Source organism: Equus przewalskii, chromosome 21, assembly GCF_037783145.1.
Source record: "Equus przewalskii isolate Varuska chromosome 21, EquPr2, whole genome shotgun sequence".
NCBI classification, from domain to species: Eukaryota; Metazoa; Chordata; class Mammalia; order Perissodactyla; family Equidae; genus Equus; species Equus przewalskii.
In genome coordinates this window covers 25019439-25041280 of record NC_091851.1, presented here as the reverse complement: position 1 = coordinate 25041280, position 21842 = coordinate 25019439, and the positions used below count along the sequence as shown (strand labels likewise).

Genomic DNA, 21842 nt, shown 5'->3' with positions numbered 1-21842 from the left:
ATCGTCTTCCATCCCTTCACTCTGAGCCTGTGCTTGTCATTGGAGCTGAGATGTGTTTCCTGGAGGTAGCATATTGTTGGGTCTTGTTCTTTAATCCATCTCGCCACTCTGTGTCTTTTTCTTGGAGAATTCAATCCATTTACATCTAGGGTGATTATTGATATATGGGGGCTTAATCCTGCCATTTTATCACTCGTTTCCTGGTTCTCTTGCATTTCTTTTGTTTCTTGTCCTGTGTATTTCGGTCTACCAGTTGAATTATTTAGTTTTTAATGATGTGTTTCTTTGTTTTCTCCTTATTTATTCTTTGTGTCTCTATTCTGCTTTTTTGTTTAGTGGTTACCATGAGGTTTGTATTCAGAATCTCATGTATAAGATAGTCCATTTTCTGATGGCCTCTTATTTCTTTAGACTAAATCTATTCAGTCCCTTTCCTCTTCCCCTCCTAAGCTGTTTTTCTCACATCTTACTCCATCTTGTGTTGTCAGTTTGTGGTTAAAATGACAAGATTATCTTTGCTTTTGGTGTTTTCCTTCCCTTTATTTTTACTGCTATACTTGAGTATTTGCTAATCTGTTCTGATTCTGTCTACCTATTTATCTCCTTACTCCATGCTTTTCAACCCCTTTCTCCCCTTTTTTTTTCATATATGAGGGCCTTCTTGGGGATACTGGTATGTGTGGGGACATCTCATAGCTATGAACTCACTTAGCTTTTGTTTGTCTGGGAAAGTTTTTCTTTCTCCATCATATCTGAAGAATATTTTCACTGGATAGAGTATTCTTGGCTGAAAGTTTTTGTCCTTCAAGGATTTGAATATGTCATTCCAGTCTCTCTTAGCCTGTAAGGTTTCTGCAGACAAATCTGCTGAAAGCCTGAGAGTGGTTCCTTTGTAGGTTATTTTCTTCTGCCTTGCTGCTCTTAGTATTTTTTCTTTTGTCATTCACGTTTGCCAGTTTTACTACCATATGCCTTGCAGTAGGCCTTTTTACATGGACATATCTGGGAGATCTGACAGTGTCTTCCACATGGATTTCCATCTCCTTCCCTAGGTTTTGGAAGTTCTCTGCTATTATTTCTGCTCCATTCTCCTCTTCTTCTCTGGAATACCTATAATTTTTATGTTGCATTTCCTAATTGAGTCAGATATTTCTTGGAGACTTTCTTCATGTCTTTTTAGTCTTAGTTCTCTCTCCTACTCTACCTAGAGCATTTCAACATGTCTGTCTTCCTATTATGCTGATACGCTCCTTTATGATGTCCACTCAAGTGTTCAGGGAATCCATGTTTTGTTTTATTATTCGTTCCATTGTGTCTTTCATCTCTAATATTTCTGATTGATTCTTCTTTATAGTTTCAATCTCTTTTGTGAAGTAGCTCCTCAATTCGTTGAATTGTTTTTCTATATTCTGTTTTACGTCGTTGAGTTTTTTGATGATAGCTATTTTGAATTCTTTGTCATTTAGATTACATATTTCTGTGTCCTCAAGACTGATTTCTGGGTACTTGTTATTTTCTCTCTGGTCTGGAGATTTAAAGATTTTATTTTTCCTTTTTCTCTCAAAGTCCCCCAGTACATAGCTGTGTATTTTTAGTTGTGGGTCCTTCTAGTTGTGGCATGTGGGATGCCACTTCAGCATGGCCTGATGAGTGGTGCCATGTCCGCACCCAGGATGCAAACCAGCAAAACCCTGGGCCGCTGAAGCAGAGCAGGCGAACTTAACCACTTGGCCAAGGGGCTGGCCCCTGGAGATTTAATATAATGTTTGATACTGCTAGCAGGCATGGTTTTTTTTATGCATTCTGGTATTATTTGGTTGCAGTTACTGCCTATCACCACTGGGTGGGGGTCAAGAGCTGCATATTCTGAGCCCTCAGCCTTCTGCTAAGATCCCAGGCACTGGAGCCAGTGCTGGGCGGGTCAGGGGAGGGGCACTTTCTCCTGCATGCTCTGGGCTTTTTCTTACTCTACTTTCCTGGGGTGTTTGCTTGATGAGGTCACCCCCTACAAAGCTTTTGCCCCAGGAGAGGGCTTCCCTCTAGGCTGCAAGGGCCTTCAGGGACCCTTGATGTTCCCGTGAATGAACTTCCCCTCCCCCGTTCCTTTCCTTTCAAAGGCTTCCTGCAGTCCCAGATCACAGTCTTTAGGGGAGGGAGCAAAGTTTTCTCTTATCCTGTTCCACCTTCTCCAAGGGGGAGCTCCAGCCTCTCCGCCCTCCACCATATGACTGCATGGGTCTCTCAGACGTTTTTTGTGTTGTGTTTGGATGTCCTCTGTTGGAGTATGAATGTCTTTTTTGTTGTATGGTGGGAGGGAGAGATTACCAGGAAAGCTCACTCTGCCATGATACTGACATCTCTCCCCCTGTGCAGACTTTTAAAGGTGTGGTACATCGTCCTAAAGTTTTAAAACAATAGCTGTGGAGTCTTTGTGTATGTGTGTCTATATGTATGTTATATATGTGTGATATTTTACCTCTGGATGGTATGGCCAAAATTAAGAGCTCTATTTGTAATTGGCTTAAAGTAACTGCTTACATAAATTCTTTCTAAATGTAATAGAAACTAACCCAAATGTTTTTCAAGTTAATGTGATATGAAATAATCTTTGGTAAATGGAAACTTTTTAAATTTGTTGGTTTGATTAAAATATGCTCGTCCTCAGAGTTATCAGCCCTAGATATGATGCAGACATGCAGTATGGGTGTACTAGTCAAATAAGCTCATGTTATCCCTGTTACAAATTTGTCAGCAAAATAATAGCTTTAAATAATAGCTGATTTTGTCTAACATCTCATGAAGTTTTCGTGGGTAACTTAGACACAATTGTTGAGAGCAAATGATTTAGATGTAAGTGAGATAAGGGTTCATAGATAAACTTTTAGCAATAATTATAGTTCATGGCATGTGTACTTAACTTCCAAAATCTCTTTGGTAATTTGAAACTTTGAAGTTTTGCTAGGTAAAATTAAATGATAACAATGCATTGAGTATTTAGATTATTTTCAAATAAGATAAAATATTAGATGTTAATTATTAAAGATAGGTTTATTTACTTTTGGCTTCTTACTACACAGAAACTAAAAAATGTTTGGGTCTATTAGAAAACATTTTGTATTTTATTAAAAGATTGTACTATAAAGTAAACATGTTTCTAGTGTGGGGGATCAGAATTGACCACCTCAAAATGTATCTCTTTGCCTTGATTATTTTTAAGAACAAAAGACTCTGAAAGAAAGTTTGACCTTCCCCCTAACTGCCTAAAAGAATTTAAAATAGAAGGCCTGTCCCAGGAAGGAGCTAATACCCTAAGATAACTGCAGTGTAATGTAAAATGTGTCTTTCAGGTCACATTGGCTAGAGTTGGTCCATTCTCATTTCCATCTTCACCTAAATTGCCTTCCTTCCCTTTGAAGCCCCAAACCACTACCCCCAACATCCTCCTTTCTCTTTAACTGAAGATGGTATTTAAGGTGACAGGCTTTGGCCGTTCTGGCAAGTTACTCCGTTTTCCTTGGTTTCTCCCATGTATACATGTCATTAAACTTTGACTTTCTCCTGTTATTCTGTCTCATGTCAATTTAATTCTTAGACCAGCCAGAAGGACCTAGAGAGTAGAGGAATTGTCTTCCTCCCCTACAGGGCTATTGCACAGAGAATTTGTCCCTACTAGCATTCCAGCTTCTATTACATACTGTGTGGGCTCAGGCAATATTACTGGTTCCCATTTAACATGGCCAATTAACATTGCTTGAAGAGCGGATCTACATGCCTTCTGTTTTACAATATTAGGTAGGGGAAATGTTCCCCAGTCACATACAATGTCCATCTCCATAACAGAATCAGATAAAGGGATGCAACCACCTCACAACAAAGCCTGTTCAAATATACTAATTCTTCTACAAATATTTACCTTAATTCTATCAAACCTTACGTTCCTAACTGTAGCCTCCACTAGGACTTGATGAACAGGTTTTGGTTTTATAATACTAGTGTTGGTGAGCACAATGCAGTCTATACAGAAACTGATAAATAATCATCTACACCTAAAATTACACAACGTTATAAACCATTATGACCTCAATAAAATAATTGAAAAAAACAAAAAACATGACTACAGGCCCAAAATGGAGTCATTTATGCTAAGCTCCCCATCACCAAACGTAGACTTAATTACAGTTTTGGCTCTCCCAGAAATGGAATCTTAAACCAGTCAATCAGGAACTGCCTGATCAGTACTAGTGTGGTAATCTGATTGATAGACTCCTGTCATTCCCTAAGGGAAATTGACTTCACAATAAGCGGGCTGCTTTTTTGCCTTGTATAACTTCCTTGTTCCTGCTCGTTTCTGGCTATGACAGTCTTTCATTTTGCACAACTCCTTGGAGCTTCCTTCCACCTGCTATATATGCCCACTTCAAATAGATTTTTGCTCAAATAAACTCTTAAAAGTTTTAATATGCGGGGCTGGCCCGGTGGCACAGCAGTTAAGTGCACACAATCCACTTTGGCAGCCCAGGGTTCGCCGGTTCGGATCCTGGGTGCGGACATGGCACTGCTTGGCATGCTATCCTGTGGTAGGCATCCCACATATAAAGTAGAGGAAGATGGGCATGGATGTTAGCTCAGGGCCAGTCTTCCTCAGCGAAAAAAGAGGAGGATTGGCAGCAGTTAGCTCAGGGCTAATCTTCCTCAAAAAAAAATTTTAATATGCTTGGGGCCAGCCCAGTGAGTGGCACAGCGGTTAAGTTCACACATTCCACTTCCCGGCAGCCCGGGATTCACTGGTTTGGATCCTGGGTGTGGACATGGCACCGCTTGGCATGCCATGCTGCGGTAGGCATCCCACATATAAAGTAGAGGAAGATGGGCATGGATGTTAGCTCAGGGCCAGTCTTCCTCAGCAAAAAGAGGAGGGTTGGCAGTAGTTAGCTCAGGGCTAATCTTCCTCAAAAAAAAAAAAAAACATTTTAATATGCCCCAGTTCATCTTTTAACATTGTGTAGGGGAAATGTTCCCTGGCCAGACATAATATCTATTACCATAAAATATTTGGGTAAAGTTAACCCAAGTTCTTTACATAATGCCTGTTTAAACATTCCAACTTTCACAATCCTATCAACCCTTACACTTTCATGTTCTCTCAGTCTAACTGTAGCCTGAGTCAGGGCTTCACCAATGGGTTTTAGTACCCCAGAGTTTCCTGTATCAAGCAGTCTTGGAAACTTCTCTTCTCCACCCCCTACCCCTTTTACCCAATCTTGTGCAAAAGGCTTTGGGTCCCCAGTGAGGGGTCGAGCCAAGAAACCCTGACCCTTTCGTCAATCTTTATCTTAATTAGCTTAATCACTGCCCCAAGCAATTGCTGGTCAGGTTTCTCATTGTAATTTCTACCTTTTGACTTTTGTGTGTGTGTTTGTGAGGAAAATTGGCCCTGAGCTAACATCTGTGTCAGTCTTCCTCTATTTTATGTGGGATGCTGCCACAGCACAGTTTGATGAGCAGTGCTAGGTCCATGTCTGGGATCCAAACCTGAGAACCCCAGGCTGCTGAAGTGGAGTGCACAAACTTAACCACTATGCCACTGGGCCTGCCCCTACCTTCTGCCTTAAAATTTCTCCAACATGGGTAAATAGGGTAGACTTCTTTGAGGCCCTTTAATGTTGAGGGAAGGATAAGGGGCCCCTTTGGCCCTCTCAGTCTTAGGTGGTGCTGTATTAACATCTTTGTTTTAATGCCATCATGTCTGTTTTATTCATCTCATTTCTTAATAACCATCTAAAGATTTCAACCCTGCTGAGACTGAGTCCATGACTCTCCCCTTTCTGTTTCCTCTTTCTTTCACTCCTATCAAAATTTGCTTTATTCATCTTACTTCTTAATAACCTTTTTAAAAATTTCCACCTTCTTGGGAAAGTCCCTGGCCTCTCCCCACTCTCTTGTTAATTAACCTAATGTTTTTATTAGCATCTGTAAGACCCATGAGGGGAAGGTGAGATAGCAAATTTGGTAAGGCTTCCTAAGTTGTTTCTTGGTTTTACAACAATAAGCTTATATGAGATTGTAAGTGAACATAAGTGAGGCCATCTTGTTACACTAAATAACCCTTTCCTAGTTGAAATCTTTCTAGCATGTGATCATTACAAATTGCTGCAAGCTTTCATGATTTTCTGGCCCTGATCCTGTGCAAATACCCCTGTTGAGGTACTCTGATAGCTTTGTTCTTAACAATTTTAGTGAATTTTCCCAGGGAATAAGAAGGCCTCCAGAAAGAAAGAACACCTGTAGAATATTCATCATCATCAACAGAAGAAAAGCACAATGAGAGAACCTGGAGTCCAACATGTACATTTCTAAACACCCTCCTTACCGCTCACTTTCCCTATATAACTGCCTTAAGATTCTGTAATCCTTGAAGATGGGTTTTTGAGACATTAGTCACCCATCTTCCGACTTGCCAGCTTATATAACCTAATTAAACTTCCTTTCTCAGTCTCTAACTGGGTGTGATTAATTGGCTCAGATCACAGTGAGAAGAGTGAGCCCATTGCTTGGTATCAGAGGGTCCTTGTGAAAGGACCACAGCATTTACCATGACCTGGGTATTGGGTGTATTAAGTGGGTGGATATCCCAGTTAGTCCACATGGCTTGCATATGAGACATATCAGCTGCTGCATCTGGGGTATATGATTTGGTGTTTAGAGAAGAAGTTGGGCAGTCTCCCTTCTCAGGTAAAAGGTGCCATGAACAAGAAGGGAAGATCTACACATGCCCCAAATGCCCCTGCCCCGAGTGATGACTCAGAGAACCCTCTCTCTTCACACCTCATAAGAACCCTGCTCACCTTCCCTTTGAGGAGAAGGTGTTTTAGAGCATGAGCTCTGCCCCCTCCATTCATTGATCAATGCATAATGTTTCTGCTCTGCTATTCCAAACCTGGTCTCATTCTATTGGTGCAGGTGGCTCTGGGCAAAAGGACCCACTTGTGGCTCACCGGTCCCTTGGGGCTTAGTAACAGTTTCAACAGTTTCTTGGTTTTGCTGTTCTCCCATGTTAACTTCCCCCACCCACCAGAGGTCTTAGAGTTATTTTCTATTGCCCCTGCACAACTTTTCCCTTCAGAGGGAGCGTTGAGGCTCTTGGTGGAAGCTCAGACTGAAATCTGAGCTTGGTCCAGCATCAAGGTCCAACCCAGCATTCTCTTTTCCTTTTAGTTTAGATGTTACAGATAACAATAACCAGGGGACAGAATATTTTGCTTTTTTCTTATTAGCTTGCATTTCCTTATGCATCCAGTGAACCGACTCCTCAGGAGTTGGATCCATCTCTAAATTCCACTGAACTAAGGGCAGCATAGCTTCTGCTCCATACCATGGGTGACCACGTGGCCACCTAGGAATCAAAGGTTCCTCACCCCCACACTTTCATCCTTTCTTTTCCCAAACCACAGGCTTCTGTGAGCCAGAGTCATTCTAGCAAATACCATTTCACTGGCACCAATTTTTTGGGTGGTTGTTTCCAATTGTAACATGTGGAGGGGATTCCCCCACACTTGCAACAAGCAATTCTTGGACACCAGCAAAGTGTCCAAGAACTCAACTCAATTCTGATTGCATCAGATTCTATAGGTTAAGGGTTCAGTCCTGCAGAAATACCCCCTCCATCCTCCATCCTCCCCACTTCATAGGCCAGTTGCAAGCCCAGGTTGTCACCTGTACTTCTGACTGACTGCCTATAGATCAGAGGTTTCCAGGACCCCATCTTTGGGTTTGATTAATTTGTCAGAGCAGCTCATGGAACTCACAGAAATATTTTACTTACTAGATTACTGGTTTATTATAAAAGGATGAAACCTGTAAACAGTTAGCCATTGATGATTAGGTAGCTAGCAACTAAAGTTTTTTTCTTTTTTGCAGTTACTAATTATAACTTTTAGCTGTTCGCCCACCCATTGTTAACTGTGCTGCTTAGGCACTATGCTATCTGACTCCAACTAGTTTCCTATAGATAACATCTCCCTGGTGCCTATGTCACCAGGGTAATGGGTGTTCCAGCTATTTTTCAGGAATTAGGACCCTCTTTCCCAGTTCAGTCTGATTGAGACCACCAACCCATCAACTGGGCCCACACAGATGTCCAGTAAGTGACCTTTCAATGTCAAGAGGCTAAAATCTCCTCCCTAAGATCATGCTAACACCTCCATTTTGTGAACATGCATCCTATGAAGAGGCATGAAGTTAGATTATGCTTACGCATATCATCAATTACCTCACCTCTCCTCATCTCCATCATCTATCTCTGTACTTTAAACTACCTTGCTCTCTACCCCATAAATATCCCCAAGTCTGCATTTTTGAGGAGGTGGACTTGAGACTTGTTCTCCAACTTCCTTGCTTGGCTGCCTTGTGATTAAAACCATCTCTCTGCTGCAATCTGATCATCTTGGTGTTTGGCTTTCTGGTTAATGGGCAAAAACAAACCTGGTTTGGTAACAAGGGTATAACTCAGGAACAGACAGTTGGAAGAGATGTATAGGACAAAGTATGGGGAAAAGGTGTGGAGCTTCCATGCCCTCTCCTGGTGTGCCACTTTCCCAGCACCTCCATGTGTTCACCAATCGAGAAACTCTGAGCCTCAGCATTTTGGGTTTTTATGGGGCTTCATTACATAGGCATGATTGATTAAATCATTGGCCATAGTAACTGATTCAGCTTCCAGCCCCTCTCCCCTGCCTGGAGTTCAAGGGGTGGGATGGAAAGTCCTAACCCTCTTATAATGTGGCTGGTTCCATTGGCAACCAGCCCCCATCCTTAGGTGCTTTCCAAAAGTCACTTTATTAACATAATAAGAAACATTTTGATCACTCTCAACACTTTGGAAATCCCAATGGTTTTGGGAGCCGTGAGCCAGGAACTGTGAGGGAAGACCAAATATAAATAAGAACTATATATTTGGTCATTTAAATGACAAATCACAATATTGCAACCCCACTTCTCAAGCCCTGGCTTTAGAACTCCTTCAGTTTTGTACACTCAGTGAACGTTGTTGACTGTCAGATTGCCTAAAAATGTGCCAGCCAAGGGGATAGTTTGCTTGATCACTAGCTCTTCCTTCTCTACTGACAAGTCTCCCCCCAGGAGTCGGGACTGCAAATGCTGCCAATGGGTCTGTCAGGGATGGTTCTCCACATCTAGGAAGCAAGTTTCCCAAAGTAGGGAGGGCCTTGACTCTTTCACTAGGGAGTAAACTGATCCTAGCAATCAGGGACTAGAATGAGTCAGAGACACATCCACTAGCTGAGATGCTGAACCTGGAGTCCTGAGAGTCTGGCACACTCTCTTTTTCAATAATAAAGAAGTCTGGGAAGAATAAGTGAGGAGCTGGCTGAGGAAACTGGAGACTTCTATTTTGTAGCTGGTTGGGGGAGTAGGATAGGAAAGGATGGGGAGAAAGAGATGTAAGCTTGTAGATACTGACAAAGACTCTCTCCCTGAACAAATTTAGTTAGGCTCCCCTGAGCCCTCTTCTCAACTAGGCCTTGACCTTGGCCCTTATTCTGTCTTTGGCCCACCTACCCCAATCTTAGTGAGAATCCTGTCAATTTAGTGAGAATTGATATCTTACCCTTGATATCTGATCAAGTTCCTCATCCCCCACCTTTGATGTATAAGTCTCCCTTTAGCAAGAATCTCCCTACTCTTGATGTCACCTTTCAGTAATTTTCTATTCACTGACTCTCTCACTCTGCTGGTTGGCTATAAATCCCCAACTGTCTTTGCTGTATTTAAAGTTAAGCCTGATCTCCCTGCCCTATTGAAATATCCCTATTGAAATAGTCTTGAATAAAGTCTTCCTTACCATTTTAACAAGTATCAGAATAATTTTTTCTTTAAAAATATAAAAATGATTTGATCTCTTGGACTGTATCTATATACACAGATTGATTTTTACTGTTGTGACTGAATTGACTAGTTTAATTCTTATGCCTAACAGATGCCAAATTGAATATATTCTAATCAGTGATTTGGATCTTATGTGGACAGCCTGCTTCAAGACTCTTCTTATGAGATCAAGAACCATGTGGGAGGCCCAGGTTCTGCCTAAGGGGCTCTGAGTTATAATTTGAAAGAAGGCTTGAGGCTGTGTTCCTCCTCAAGAAGCAAAAGGACACAAATCATCCAGGCAGCTGCTTATCAGCACGAAATCTATCTCCCTGTTCCACTGAAATGGGTTGGAGTCCAGGCTTCCCAGATATTCATTTCCACAGTGTACAGGAGATACAATGCTGGTAGGAGTTGCCAAAATGATTAAGTTAATCTCCTGACATCATTCCCTTCAGCCTGATTTAGTGCTCATCACTAAACAAAGACCTTAGTGGCAATTTTATTGATTTTGTTTTTGCCCCCCAGAAACCACTTCTCTCTCTTTTCTTTGTCCCAGTAATCATGCTGTCTTCTGGTTTTCTGAAATCCTTCTACTTGGGATGCATTCTGCACTCAGTAAAATGTTCTGAAGCTGAGCCAATAGTTTGCTACAGCTCTCAACAACTTTACAGCAGAAGTAAGGAAAGAGGCTTTGATGTCTGATGAAATTTTCTGCAGAAAAGGATCAAGGGAGAACCAAGGAAATACAGCTTAGCAAATCTTAAGATGATAAATGAATTAGTTCTGTTTAGTAGAAAAGATTTTGAGACAGACACATATGAAAGTATTTTTTGGAGTGGGTCAAGATCTCTTGATCCCACAAAGACACCCAAAATAACCGAAGAAAACCTGATAGATAAATGACAAGCAATAGGCTATATTGGAGTATATGAGGAAGCCATTTGGTGTCAAACTAATTCAGCCTGACTTTGTTTTTCCAAAAGGGCCTGAGGTGGCCATTGAGCATGCATTATATATCTGCTTTAAGTATTTACTATGTCCCAAAGACAAAAACAAAGACTTTTAAGATAAAGAAAGATGTAATTTCCCCCACGGCAGCATTTCCTTAAGGGTAGGCATCTCTCCCTGGGCTAGGGATTGATTGCTGACCTGCTGTGACCACCCAGCTCATCACCACAGACCTGCTACCTGTTGTGTTCATCAATTGCTGTGTGAATCATGGGCCAGCTAGGCAATCTCATGACTGTTGTAAAAGGGACATTCCAATCATATGTGATACATGCTCTTTGATGGTATATAACCACTCTGTACACTCCGCTTCTTTGATGCCCTTCTTTCCTTGGAGAAAGAAGGCCCTGGGCTAGTCCTCAGATCCAGCTCATAATAAACTCAGCTCAATTTTGATTTATAGATTAGTTATGGATTATTTGTGTTGACAACCAAAAGTGACTCCAATGTGCCTTCCCTTTGGCTTCCTAGAGCCTCTCCAATGGAAATGGCAGAATAAATGTCCAATGTCACTGAAGCAGAGCAAACTTATCCACAACTGAAAATATTAATCCATACTTTCCTCTTATGGGCATGAAAACATGTCAAAGTGGGCATCCACTCTGAAAAATAAAATACTTAGAAAGGAAAAGGAGAATTTGCAATAAATGGAATTTTGTTCTTCTGTTTCAGCTCTAATAAATATGAAATGAACCGATTCTACACGGGCAAACTGATCACAGATCTTAAATTCTGCTCTGTGAGAGTCATTAGAAATCTGATACTACAAGCAACTTTCTGAAGACATTTAAAGAAGAGCTAAAATGTGACTCTGGAGTCAGGGTTGAAATTTTGGAGTACTTCTTCCTATGGAATTTTTTGTTTGTTTGTTTTTTACTGCTGAAAAATGGAAAAAGCAGAGTAAAGAGAAATAAGAAGATACTAGTCAGCAAAAGGTAGATTGATTCCTTTATGCTAAATCCCTAACTACTCTGACCCACAAAAGTGAAACAAATAAATCTGTTTAGCTTTCCTCAAAACTACGAAAAGAGGGATGACTGACAAGGTTTTTTAAACTTTCCAAAGCTGCAGCAGCTTTACTGTGAAAGCAAATCAAAGTTGCCAACTAAACTCATATGCTTCCCCTCAAAGAGCAGAGAACAAAGGAACTTCGCTTCTCACCCTACAGCAGAGGAGGCTTACTGCTTGCCTGTCTGTAATTTCAAAGACAAGAAGAAGAAGAGAACCAACTATACTACAAAAATGATTTCATCCTCAATCCATCTCAGGGGCAGGAAGATTCTGTAGGGGAGGAAAACATTTCCTCTACCCAATGTGAGTTCTTCTGGCCAGAGAAAGAATTAAATTCACCATGAGACAGAATAGCAGGAGAAAATTGAACAAGCTTTATAACATGTATACATGGGAGAGGCTCAGGCAAGCTGAGCAACTCGTCAAAATGGCTGAAGCCACCACCTTAAATATCATATCCAGCTAAAGACAAAGGAGGATGTCGGGGTGGGGGGAGTCAGTTACAGGAGGTTACCAGACAAGCACAATAAACAAATGCAGATTTAAGTCCTTGCCTTCCCCATTGATTAAGAGTTTCTAGAGATAAGGTCCTCCCCCCTTCTTCCTGGTACAGAGAGGGAGACATCTTTACAGATGGAGATTTCCTTTACAATGTAAACGTCTCTTACAAAGGGTAAGTAAATTCTACTTTTCAGTTGCTTTCCTGTCTGCAAAGTAACCAGCCCCAAATAATCATCATGCCAAAGAGACATATCTTGGGGTGGCCAATTCCAGGCCCCCACAATTCTTGCCAATGCAAAATGAAAAGAAGAAATGTTTCATCAGCTGAAAAGCAGCAGTAAGTAGAACAGGAGAGCAGGCTTTACAAAAGAAGCAAAAGTAAAGGGTAACATTTATTTTACGGAGAGGATCTCTAGCAACCCAGGTCATTTGAAACTTAACCTAAAGAAAGAGATAAGATCTCTGTAGGCAGGAGAAGAAAAGAAAATTGTCTTCCTCCTACTTACAGTGCCCTTTATCAGCCTCTCTAAGCGTAGCTGGAGCTGAGCGTCTTCCCTGTCCTTAGGCAGCAGAGGCAAGATGTGTTGCTGAAGGATTTTTAAGAAATCCTGGGAACTCCCAGCAGCTGGCTTCCCCATTTTATCTCTTTGCTTTCAAAGAGATGGCCACAAGCCTTGTGGTTTGATCTTCCTGTGTTTCTCTCCAGTCTTTGGAATTAGAATGGGTGTTGACACTGAGGTTAGAAGGCGTTGGAAGGGAAGTGGCTGTGCTGAGGATACTCACAGGCAGGATTTAGTGAGAATTTAATTCACAATGGATCCTAGGAGACAGAATAAATTTGGCCTAATGAGTTAATCTGCAAAAACAAATCCTGTCAGAGAAAGATTTGATTTAGCTTCTTTCAGAAATTCTGGGTGATCTAAGGAGCATTCAGTTGGAAAGTTAAACCCTAGTTGGGCAGATTGATTGCTGAGGCCTCGCCTGCCTTATTAGTAAAATTTCTTTGGGGACTTTCAATGTTGGTCTCATCATTTTCAAATTTTTATGTAAATTTCATTAATTGAAGAAGCTGCCCTTCTGTTGACTCTGTAAGTTATTAGGCCGTGGCTCTCCTCTTCTCACTCACTTGGGTTTTATTTAATACAAGGCCCTGCAGCAAGCATTGTCTACTTTTGTGGGAATGACCATGGAAGAGTGTGGTAAAAGGTGACACAGCCCTACATTGATTTATCCTCATTTCCAGGAAGCAACTTTTTTCTGGTGGTTTGAAGAGATGGGGGCAATTGGAAAGAGAAGTGAATAAGGAGTCAGGAGATGTAGATTCCATATCAGGCTTTGTTACTTTCTCTTTGTGATATTGGGCAAGTCACATAAACTGTCTGAACTCACTATCTCATCTGCCTACCATCTGAGCTGAAAAGAGGATCAAATAAGATCATGCAGACACCTTGAGAACTGTGACCCACTCCACAATGTGAATGCTTTCTAAATTTTAATTCATTATGTGACCCACCAAGTAAGCCTTTCCAATAAAGAATTTGGATATGGAGTTAGGAAGAGAGAGCAAAGTCTTAAATCTGATGGATATTAGGTGATGGGAATATAGGGTTATGGGAGGAGAAGCTAAGCGGGAAAGAAAAAGAAAGAGGAGGGAAAGCAAGCAGAAAAGACATCAAATTCCTAGAGAAAGCCTTGACTCTCGTGCTGATTGGGGCTTATGATCCTGAAAGACAATCTTGTTCGAATATGGAGCAATAGAAGGTAAGTGAACAATCAAAAAAATTATTTCTTTAAAAGTGATTAGCCAATAGGATAAACACAAGTTATTCAGCAGGCAAAACCATGAAGCTTCAGAGAAAAACCAGGAGGTAAAACAGATCATATAAGAATGGCAGGATGTTGGTAGGGGTGGTAGCGAGGGTGAAAAGTATCCTGGAAGTCTGGGGACCTAGCTCCTGCCACTGACTCATAGTAGGCCCTTGAACAAATTACTCTTTGGTTGGTTCCCTAATCAATACAGACTGGCTCCAAATCCTAAATGAGGGAATTAGACTAGGTGATCTTTTAATAAAAAATCTGTCTTTGTTACTTATCATATGTGACCTTGGACAAGGAATATAAACTGTTACATTCACCCATGTGCTCACCACAGATGTTAATATTTTCCCCATATTGACCTCAGATTTTTAAACAAAGAAATAGAATGTTATAAATTAGCTCCTCATTCACCTCTCCCCTTTCCCCCAGAGGTAACCACTATCCTGAGTTTGTAAGTACCACTCTGACGAATATTTTTATACTTCTACATATATGATTTTATAAAAACACACAGAAATATTTTGAGGGTTTTAAACATTTACATAAATGGTTTCATACTGTATGGATCTTTTTGCATCTTGATTTTTCAGCAGTATAATACTATTGAGAAGCAGTATAACCTGGTGGTCAAGCACTAATGATTCCAGGGCTCATATCCTGTCTTCACTGTTATTAGCTGCATGATCTTGGGTAAATTGATTAACCTCTCTGAGCCTCAGTTTCCCTATGTGTACAACAGGGATAGTAACAGCACTAACCTCATAGGGCTTCTGTGAGAATTAAATAAGTTAAAACATGTAAACCCTGGGGGCTGGCCCTGTGGCCAAGTGGTTAAGTTCAAGCACTCCACTTTGGTGGCCTAGGGTTTTGCCGGTTCAGATTCTGGGTGTGGACCTAGCACTGCTATCAAGCCATGCTGGGGCAGTGTCCCACATAGCACAACCAGAAGGACCTATAACTAGAATATACAACTATGTACTGGGGGCTCTGGGCAGAAGAAGAAGAAAAGAGAGAGAGAGAGAGAAAGAGAAAGAAAAGAAGATTGGCAACAGATGTTAGCTCAGGCGTCAATCTTTAAAAAACAAACACGTAAAGCCCATAGAGTAATGTCTGTACATAGTAAGCACTATGTGTTTGCTACTGTTATTTGAGATTTATCTATATGGGTAATTAAATTTTAGAAGTATAGATAATTAACTTCTATACTAGAGTTTGCTATTATTATTGCTATTGCTACTAGTCTTGGCTATTGTGAATAACGCTGCAGTGAACATAGGGGTGCATAAGTCTCTTTGAATTGTTGATTTCAAGTTCTTTGGATAAATACTCAGTAGTGGGATAGCCGAGTTCTATGGTATTTCTATTTTTAATTTTTTGAGAAATCTCCATACTGTTTTTCATGGTGGCTACACTAGTTTGCATTCCCATCAGCAGCATATGAGGGTTCCCTTTTCTCCACATCCTCTCTAACATCTGTTATTTTTTGTCTTGGTGATTATAGCCATTCTAACAGGTGTAAAGTGATATCTCACAGTCGTTTTGATTTGCATTTCCCTGATGATTAGTGATATTGAACATCTTTTCATGTGCCTATTGGCCATCTGTATCTTCTTTGGAAAAATGGTGGCTCATATCCTCTGCCTGTTTTTTGATCAAGTTGTTTGTTTTTTTGTTGTTGAGTTGTGCAAGTTCTTTATATATTTTGGAGATTAACCCCTTGTCAGATATGTGATTTGCAAATATTTTCTCCCAGCTGGGGGGTTGTCTTTTCGTTTCCTTTGCCTCACAGAAGCTCTTCAGACTGATGTAGTCCCAGTTCTTTATTTTTTCCTTTGTTTCCCTTGTCCGAGTAGACACAGTATTTGAAAAGATCCTTCTATAAGACAGATGCCAGAGTGTACTGCCTATATTTTCTAGGAGTTTTATGGTTTCAGCTCTTACCTTCAAGTCTTTGATGCATTTTGAGTTAATTTTTGTATATGGTGTAAGGTAATGGTCTACTTTCATTCTTTTGCGTGTGCCTGTCCAGCTTTCCCAACACTGTTTATTGAAGAGACTTCATTGTATGTTCTTGGCTCCTTTATCAAAGATTAGCTGTCTGTAGATGTGTAGTTTTATTTCTGGGCTTCCAATTCTATTCCATTGATCTGTGTGCCTGTTTTTGTACCAGTACCATGCTGTTTTACTTACTATCACTTTGTAGTATGTTTTGAAGTCGGGGATTGTGATGTCTCCAGCTTTGTTCTTTTTTCTCAGGATTGCTTTAGCTATTTTGGGTCTTTTGTTGCCACATGTGAATTTTAGGATTCTTTGTTCTATTTCCGTGAAGAATGTCATGGGGATTCTGATTGGGATTGCACTGAATCTGCAGATTGCTTTAGGTAGTATGCACATTTTAACTATGTTTATTCTCCCAATCCATGTGCATGGAATATCTTTCCATTTCTTTACATCATCATCAATTTCTTTCAATAATGTGTTACAGTTCTCAAGGTATAGGGCTTTCACCTTCCTGGTTAAATTTATTCCTAGGTATTTTATTCTTTTTGTTGTGATTGCAAATGGGATTTTGTTCTTGAGTTCTCTTTCTGTTACTTCATTATTAGAGTCTAGAAATGCAACTGATTTTTGCAAGTTGATTTTGTACCTGAAACTTTGGTGTAGTTGTTGATTATTTCTAATAGTTTTCCAATGGATTCTTTAGGGTTTTCTATATATAAAATTACGTAGTCTGTAAACAGTGATAGTTTCACTTCTTCATTGCCAGTTTGGATCCCTTTTATTTATTTTTCTTGCCTAATTACTCTGGCCAAAACCTCCAGTACTATGTTGAATAAGAGTGGTGAGAGTGGGCACCATTGTCTTGTTCCAGTTCTCAGAAGGATGGCTTTCAGTTTTTCCCCGAGGAGTATGATATTGGCTGTGGGTTTGTCACATATGGTCTTTATTATCTTGAGGCACTTTCCTTTTATACAGTTTTATTGAGAGTTTTCATCATAAGTGGCTGTTGGATCTTGTCAAATGGTTTCTCTGCATCTATTGAGATGATCATAAGGTTTTTATTCCTCATTTTGTTAATGTGGTGTATCACATTGATTGATTTGTGGATGTTGAACCATCCCTGTGTCCCTGGTATAAATCCCACTTGACCATGGTGTATGATTTTTTTAAATGTATTGCTGTATTCAATTTGCCAATATTTTGTTGTGGATCTTTGCATCTATGTTCATAAGCTATATTGGCCTGTAATTTTCCTTCTTTGTGTTGTCCTTGTGTGGCTTTGGTATCAGGGTGATGTTGGCCTCATAAATGTGTTAGGAAGTCCTCCATCTTCCTCAATTTTTTGGAATAGTTTGAGAAGGATAGGTATTAAGTCTTCTTTGAATATTTGGTAGAATTCTCCAGAGAAGCCATCTGGTCCTGGACTTTTATTTTTGGGGAGGTTTTTGATTACTGTTTCAATCTCTTTACTTGTGATTGGTTTATTCAGATTCTCTATTTCTTCCTGGTTCAGTTTTGGGAGGTGGTATGCTTCTAAGAATTTATCCATTTCTTCTAGATTGTCCAATTTGTTGGCATACACTTTTTCACAATATTCTCTTATAACCCTTTGTGTTTCTGTGGTATCACTTGTAATTTCCCATTTTCATTTCTAATTTTATTTATTTGAGCCTTCTCTCTTTTTTTCTTAGTGAGTCTGGCTAAGAGTTTGTCTATTTTGTTTATCATCTCAAAGAATAATTTCTTTATTTCATTGATCCTTTCTACCATTTTTTGCTTGTTTGTTTCAATTACATTTATTTCTGCTCTAAATTTTCTTATTTCTCTCCTTCTGCTGACTTTGGGCTTTGTTTGTTCTTCTTTTTCTAGTTCTGTTAGGTGTAGTTTAAGATTGCTTGCTTGAGATTTTTCTTGTTTGTTAAGGTTAGCCTGAATTTCCCTCTTAGGACTGCTTTTGCTGCATCCCATATGAGTTGATATGGTGTATTTTCATTCTCATTTTTCTCCAGATATTTTTTCATTTCTCCTTTAATTTCTTCAATGATCCATTGGTTGTTCAGGAGCATGTTGTTTAGTCTCCACATATTTGTCACTTTCCCAGCTTTTTGCTTGTCATTGATTTCTAGTTTCATAGCACTGTGGTTGGAAAAGGTGCTTGATATGATTTCAATCTTCTAAAATTTATTGAGGCTTGCCTTGTTTCCCAACATACGGTCTACCCTTGAGAGTATTCCATGTGTACTTGAGAAGAATGTGTTTTCTCCTGTTTTGGGATGGAGTATTCTATATATATCTATTAAGTCCATCCGGTCTAGTTTTTCGTTTAAATCCACTTTCTTTGTTGACTTTCTGTCTGGATGACCTATCCATTGATGTAAGTGGGGTGTTAAGGTCCCCACTATTATTATGTTGTTGTTGATATCTCCTTTTAGGTTTGTTAATAGTTGCTTCATGTATTTTTGTGCTCCTGTGTTGGGTGCATATGTATTTATAACTGTTATGTCTACTTCGTGGAGTGTCCTTTCATCATTATATACTGCCCCTCTTTGTCTCACATTACCTGTTAGGTCTTGAAGTCTACTTTGTCTGATATAAATATGGCAACACCTGCTTTCTTTTGTTTGCCATTGACTTGGAGTATTGTTTTCCATCCCTTCACTCTGAGCCTGTGTTTGTCTTTAGAGCTGAGGTATGTTTCCTAGAGGCAGCATATTGTTGGGTCTTGTTTTTTAATCCATCCAACCACTCTGTATTTTGTGTGTGTGTGAGGGAGATTGGCCCTGAGCTAACATCTGTGCCAATCGTCCTCCACTTTATGTGGGATGCAGCCACAGCGTGGTTTGACGAGCAGTGCTATGTCCACACCCAGGATCAGAAACTGCAAACCCTAGGCTGCTGAAGTGGAGTATGTGAACTTAATCACTATGCCACTGGGCCAGCCCCCTACTCTGTGTTTTTTGGTTGAAGAGTTCAGTCCATTTACATTTAGAGTGAGTATTGCTATATGAGGGCTTAATGCTGCCCCTTTATTGCTTATTTTTCAGTTCTTCTGCCTTTCCCTTGTTTCTTGTCTTGTGCATTTCAGACTACCAATTCAGTTTGGTAGTTCTCTATGATGGTTTTCATAGTTTTCTCTTTATTTATCATTTATGTCTATGTTCTGATTATTTGTTTAGTCATTACCATAAGGTTTGTATAAAAACTTATAGATGCGATAGTCCATTTTCTGATAGCCTCTTATTTCCTTAGTCTTAATCAATTCCATCCTTTTTCTCGTCCCCTTCTAAGTTATTGTCACCACTTATTCCATCTTGTGTTGTCAGTTTGTAGTTAAAATGATGAGATTATATTTATTCTTGATGTTTTCCTTCCCTTTATCTTTACGGTTATAATTAATTATTTGCTAATCTGTTCTCATACAGAGTTGCAATTTTCTGATTTTGTCTGCCTATTTATCTTCTTGCTCAAAGTTTTGTAAACTCTTTCTTGCTTTCCAGGTATGAGGACCTTCTTGGTCCTTTCTTGTAGGGTGGAGTCTTGTGGTGATGAACTCCCTCAGCTTTTATCTGGGAAAGTTTTTATTTCTCCATGATATCTGAAAGATATTTTCAATGGATAGAGTATCCTTGGCAGAAGGTTTTTGTCTTTCAGAATTTTGAATATATCACTCCACTCTCTACTGGCCTGTAAGGTTTCTCCTGAGAAATCTGCTGAAAGTTTGATAGGGGTTCCTTTGTAGGTTATTTCCTTCTGCCTCGCTTCCCTTAACACTTTTTCTTTGTCACTGACTTTTGCCAGTTTTACTAACATATGCCTTGGAGAATGTCTTTTTACATTAATGTAATTAGGAGTTATATTAACTTACTTACTTGTATTTCCAGCTCCTTCCCCAGGTGTGGGAAGTTCTCAGCTATTATTTCTTTGAACAAGCTTTCTGCTCCTTTCTCTTCTTCTTCTCCCTCTTGAATACCTATAATCCTTATGTTGCATTTCCTAATTGAATTGGACATTTCTCAGAGAATTTCTTCATTTCTTTTGGTCTTCATTTTCTCTCCTCCTTCATCTGAAGCATTTCTATATTTCTGTCCACCAAGTTGCTAATTCTTTCTTCCATAATTTCAGCTCTGTTATGCAGGGATTCCAGATTTTTCTTCATCTCATTCATTGAATTTTTCATCTCCGATGTTTCTGATTGCTTTTTCCTTATAGTTTCAATCTCTTTTGTGAAGAAGTTATTGATTTCATTGAACTGTCCATCTGTATTTTCTTCTAACTCATTGAGATTTTTTATGATAGCTATTTTGAATTCTGTCGTTTAGATTATAAATTTCTGTGCCTTCAGGATCGATTTCTGGGTGCTTGTCATTTTGCTTCTGGTCTGGAGTATTATAATATTTTTTCATATTGTTGGATGGCATGTATTTGTGCCTCTGTGTAGTGATAGTATTTCATTGCAGCTTCCACCTACTGTCACTGGGTGGGGGTCAAGAACTATGTAGTCTGAGCCCACCTTGATCCATGGTTTGCATGTTCACAGCTGCTGCTTTTCTATCGTATGCATGGGTGCTCTGGCCAAGTTGCTGAGCTGGAGTACTGAACAGGGGTGATGGGGAGCACTTTCTTTTGCCTGAAAGACCCGGGGGGTTTCTTGCTCTGCCTTCACTATCTGCTGTCATTGGGTGCTGGCTTGATGAAGACACCCCTGCAATTGCTTAGCCACCTCTGTGTGGGGCTTTCCCTCAGGCTGTGCAGGAACTTGGAGAGCAAAAGTGTTCCTGTGGAGGATTGCCCCTCTCCCCTCTCCTCTCAGAGCCACAAACAGTCCCAGGTTGCTGTCATTTGGGAGGGAGAGGAGATTCCCTTACCTCCTTCCACCTCCTCCAGGGTTCCAGCACCTCTACCCTCAGACTTACGACTGCATGGATCTTTCAGATATCTTTTGTGTTGTGTGAATGTCCTCTGTTGGTATATGAATGTCCTTTTCATTGTATCTTAGAGGGGAGAGTCTAAGGGAAGTGCTCACTCTACCATGATGCTGACATCACTCCTCTAATTTAGTCTGTTTTTGAACTTTATTTGAACTTTATCCAAATGGAATAATTCTGTATGTATTATGGGACTTACTTCTTTTGTTTTATCTGTTGATGTGTGAAGTTCTGGTTTAATTATTTTTGCTGCCGTATGGTATTCAAGTGTGTGAATATCCCACAATTTACTTATCCATATTTTACTGTGATGGTCATATCAGTTGCTCTAAACATTCTTGTATAAGTCTCCTGGGCACACTTGCAGTGGGTACTCCATATACTTGAGAATGGAATTGATAGGTTATAAGGTTATGTGCATGTTCAACTTTATTAGGTAATGCCCAACTGTTTTCCAAGTTCATTTTACCAATTTAACACACCAATGTTTGGTTATTTTTTGACTTTTAAAATTTTTGCCCATCTGGTATAAAACAGTGTTTCATTATAGTGTTAATTCATATTTTCTTGACTACTAAAGAGCTTGAGCATCTCTTCATACTTTTATGGGTATTTGAATTTTCCTTTCTGTGAAATTCCAGTTCAAGTCATTTCCCCATTTTCCCACCAATTGTCTTTTTCTTATTGTTTCAT

General features: G+C 39.9%; 1 protein-coding gene across 6 annotated transcripts in view; it reads right to left on the bottom strand.

Annotated features, from left to right (window-relative positions):
* Positions 1–21842, bottom strand: part of ASIP (agouti signaling protein) — a 116757-nt gene that overhangs the window by 24561 nt on the left and 70354 nt on the right. Inside the window, exon 1 of one of the 6 annotated variants that reach the window (XM_070588069.1) lies at positions 13189–13271. The exons of 4 other annotated variants lie outside the window; for them this stretch is intronic. The gene's annotated coding sequence lies outside the window, so the exon portion shown is untranslated. Of the gene's footprint in view, positions 1–12911; positions 13272–21842 lie in introns of those variants that run through there. One more of the 6 variants, XM_008508581.2, reaches the window with a different exon arrangement.